Here is a 5,126-nt window from a genome sequence, read left to right on the forward strand (position 1 = left end):
TGGTCCGTGCATCAGAGATGAAACAAATCTGAGACAAAGAACAGGACTAGAACTGTATCAGGGACTGAGACCAGTACAGGAACAAGAAAGAGCTGGCTAAGAATGGGACTAAAACTGTATCAAGGTTTAATATGGATCTATAGCCAAAAACTAGGAGTGTAACTGGATCAGGACATGAGAAATGTATGGGACTGAAAATGGCCAAGAAAGGGTCAGGAATGGCATCAAGGGTGAAAGTGATGTTGCCAAGGTAGAAACAAAGACTGGATCTGGTGCAGGGGCTGAGGTAGGCAGGGTACTGGAGCTGACCAAGAAAGGGACTAGAACTACATCAGGGGACAAAACAGATCTAAGGCAAGAAAAGGACTGCAATTTGACCAAGAAGAGTATAAAACTAGAGATGGTTAAAAAGGCACTGGAACTGTGTCAAAGGCCAAAAAAGATCTGAGGCAATGACAAGGACTGGATTTGAAGGGCTTGGGGTTGGTCCGTGCATGAGAGACAAAACAAATCTGAGACAAAGAACAGGACTAGAACTGGATCAGGAGTTTGACCAAAAAAGACATGACCAAAAAAGGACCTGGAACTGTGTCAGATGAAGAACAGGACTATAATTGGATTTGAGGTGAGATGGATATAGGAGTGGAAGTAGCTAGGACTGGGACAAGAAATGCATTGGATGTCAACCTACATTACGAATAGCAAAGTTGGGACTAGGACTGACTCATGGGCAGGAGTAGAGATCAGAGATCAGAAGCAGGTTTAGGACTAAACATGTGGCAGAGGCTTATGTGAGTGAATCCTTGAGGGTACCACCCAGGTACAGTTTTTCAAATACTATTTTTCTTCAGAGTTCAACATTGCAGTACAAAATTTTTCTTTTTCTTTTTTCTTTTTTAGTTCTTTGTCATGGACTCAAACATTTTTAGTATGCAATGTTGCCAAGTTTATGTCCTTTTTCTGTGACTTAACAGTTTACCAGCCATGCCATCATCATCATCTCCATTGGAGCTCATCGCTCTGGCTGAACACTCTCTCTCCATTGCACGTTCTCTGTCTTTCTCCCTCACCCCCGAGCCGCTCAGTCCATACACTGATGGCACCGTGTTCAGCCTTTCATGGCATGCTGGAACAGCGCGTAGCACCTGTGAACTCTACCGCAATGCTATTGTTCTGATCTGCACCGGAGGCAGTGTGCTGGTCGGTGGCATGATCTTCAGTGGTCTCTACTTTGCTGGAATATCCAAGACTTACGCCAACATCCTGGGCCCTCTCATGCTGTCGTTTGGGATCATGGTGCTTGTCGTTGGCATCGTTTTGGTGCCCATTACTCATGAAATGAGGCAAAACACTTTTAAGAGAATGTGCAGCTGGTATGGAAGTCAGTGTACTGTGTAGGACAAGAAGATATCATGTTCACAGGAAACCGTCCTGTATATTCAATTCAGTTCAATTCACAAAACAGAAATCTTTACAGAAATCTGGATGTAGATTGAGATTCCTAATGAACAAACCAGAGGTGGCAGTGGCAAGGAAAAAAACCTCTGAAATTACATGAGGAAGAAACCTTGAGAGGAACCAGACCACCTCTTCTGGGTGACATCAGACAGTGGGATTATAAGCCATTACCTTCCACAGGTGTAAAAGAATAAAGACAAACAATACTGCATGTGTTGGAAGGATGTGGGCCGTATTCAGAATTGGTGACTTAAATCCAAAAATTACATCGATATTCACACTGGGAAAGTTTTTTGTATTCAGTTAGATTACAAAAAAATCAGGGATAGGAAATGTGGACTGAAGAAGGATTATTTTTTTTTTTTTTACTGTCAAATGTGAATGTGAATAGTGATCCACTCCTTTTCACTATTAAATCCTCACCACACTACACACTTAACTCTGAGTACAGTCCAGTGTGACTAAGTCCTTAAGACATGAGCACAGGACAAGCATTATTATTAAAGTAGATACAGAGATACACTAAGTTCCTTCTGTGTGATCAAAAAAAAACCCAACTGCACTGGCAATAATCACAGTATCATATAGTATTTCTGCATTTGGGAGAACCACATTTTCATTTTTGAACATTAAAGTGCTGAGAATGCCACACTAATGGCTATTATGCCAAATGGAAAGCGATATTTAAGCACAATCGAATAAATGATCAGCGCTCTGCATGCTCAAATCAATACTCATCCATTCACACGAAGTGAATTTGATGTTCTGAGTGCTTCAGCTGTCAGAACTTCACTCAGAGCTCACATGAAACAGGAAGTATCTTTCAGACATATCTACTGTATATGTATTATATCACCTATTAAAAAAAAGTTTTATATCGAGTGAAATACCTTTTCTGTTTTTTCATTTGCTGACATTTATAGTTCCTGTAAACCAGTGGCGGCTGGTAATCTTTCAAACGGGAGGCTGGTCAGTTACGATATTTCCAGATTTTAAAAGAAAAAAGAAAAAAAACACATAAATTTTGCCCATACTCTTGCCTCTGATCTGGCTGGTTGTTGGCACCGTCACAAACTGTGAAATAACAGGTTCTTTTGGCCCAGTAGCCTACTGTCCAATATACATGATGGTGGGGTGTTTGGGGGGGGGGGGGGTATATTTTAACATTTTATATTTTAAAATTGTGGCATGTTGTTTAAAAATTGATCATTATTGAAAGCAGCTCTTTGTCAGGAACCTCAGCAGTAACAGCAGAGTGTTCTGGAATAGGCACAAGCACTGACCTTGGGGAGCCAAACATAGAGCTGGGTGCCACACATTTCATTCAATGACACTTTCCCTATATTTTACTTATTTTGACTGAGAAATGTTTTATTGACAATTTTGATAACCCTTCACTTTTAATCCAGGTCTGTAGTGTGAAATGTTCTCGGCTGTGTTTTTGTTTAAAAATGTTTTCAAAATTGTAGCTGTGTTTAATTCATATCCAGAAAAATATATATTCCAATATAATATACTCAGCATAAACATTTTAAATAGATTCTATATTTTTGGTCCATCCATGACATATTACTAAAGTAGCCTATTTACTGTTGTTGATGTGGGTCACTTGCTGTTAGCCAATTCACTTTCTCATACCAGGAGAGCTGAAAGGAACGAGTATTATTCCCTACCTTTTTCACTAAGTCAATTTGAGGCGTTGGTCTACCCTGCTCTTTAATTTTAATTTTTTCCCTGAAAGGAAGACTGGCAAATGGCTTCGCCAAAATTAAATCAGCAATGCTTGGCATCCGTGCGCAGCTTTCTTGCTAGCTGACTAGCTCCCTCAAGTTCAAGTTCAGTCACTCAAATAAACGAAATTTCTGGAACTAAGATAGCAAACTTGACAACACTATATTTACACTTTATTTACAATGAAAATATATACAAACTAAAAAAGCAGGTAGAAACCGTATGTAATGAATGAAATCGAAATGTAAGCTGAGCTCTTACAATACACCACAGCACTTGCGAATCCGCATTGGACTGAACTGAGATTCACCGCTGCCTGTCTATATTTGAAACGAGCTGTCAATCAAAGAAAATATCCGGCCGCTTTCACCAATCACCAGTCTCCTCGCGGAAACTGCCATGTCCCTCCCACTGTGAGGCTCGGAGTCCGTGGGCGGGCGTTTTCGCAGTATTTGTCCAATAACCGTCTTGCATTTTGAGATTGAAAAGTGCATAGCTCCCAAATGCCATTGAAGTCCATTGAGGCTGGGAGTCCAGTGGGCAGGCGTTTTCGCAGTATTTGTCCAATAATCGTCTTGCATTTTGAGATTGAAAAGCGCATCGCTCCCAAATGCCATTAAAGTGCACTGAGGCTGGGCTGCATCGCGCTGTCACGAGGGGGAAAAACTCACGCACACATTAGGCGAACTGGGGAAAGTTATAACGGAATGATTTCGCACTGTAGTGGGTTGAGCACATATATTTCTATGATTTTGGATCTGAAATAGCAATGTTATAAGGTCGGCTATAACATAAGCCTAGCGCAATTCATCCTACACGATGTTCGTCATTTTTAGAGAAGGCTGAGCCTCCCTCGTTGTCTTAGAACAATCGCCCGTGCTGTAAATAGAATGGCTTTAAACACTTTACATGAATGAGATCAGTGTCGGATTTGAACGACGTGACTGTATAATAACATCATCACATCCTTCATTCAACCTACCCCTAATGCACCTCACTGCATTCAGGTTTGGAAAGAGATTAAAACACAGACTGGCTGTAAACTTTATTTGTATGATGATATACAGTTTATAAGAAACATTAAAGACTTTATACTTTATTTTGTCATGATTTAAGTTATAAATTAAATTAGGTACAAGCAGGTAGCAGTTATTATTGATTCAACAACACAATACTGATTGCTAATTAGTGCACTTAATTACATGGAACATGACCTGTAGTGATTACTCTTCATTACGCTTCAACACAAGTGACACAGATGAGAAATGAGTAATGAGAAGTATGAGCAATTAAATATGAGTAACAAATTGTAGTCTTTACTCTCACTTATGATTGATTGTATCTTAAACAGCAATAATTACTCTTGATTGTGAGTACCATAAACACCAGTGAGTACTCTTGAATACTCCTGACTGAGTACAATAAACACAAGTAATTACTCTTGATTGTGAGTACCATAAATACCAGTAATTACTCTTGAATACTCTTGATTGTGAGCACCTTAAACTGCAGTAATTACTCTCAAATACTCTTGATTGTGAGTAACTTAAACTGCAGTAATTACTCTCGGATACTCTTGATTGTGAGTACCTTGAACTGCAGTGAGTACTCTCGAATACTCTTGATTGTGAGTACCTTAAACAAGAGTACTTACTCTTGAATACTCTTGATTGTGAGTACCTTAAACAAGAGTACTTACTCTTGAATACTCTTGATTGTGAGTACCTTAAACAAGAGTACTTACTCTTGAATACTCTTGATTGTGAGTACTTTCAACTGCAGTGAGTGCTCTCGAATACTCTTGATTATGAGCGTGTTAAAGTGCACTAGTTACTCTTGAATACTCTTGATTGTGAGTACCTTAAACAAGAGTACTTACTCTTGAATACTCTTGATTGTGAGTACTTTCAACTGCAGTGAGTGCTCTCGAATACTCT

This window comes from Neoarius graeffei, chromosome 22 (genome assembly GCF_027579695.1).
Source record: "Neoarius graeffei isolate fNeoGra1 chromosome 22, fNeoGra1.pri, whole genome shotgun sequence".
NCBI lineage: Eukaryota > Metazoa > Chordata > Actinopteri > Siluriformes > Ariidae > Neoarius > Neoarius graeffei.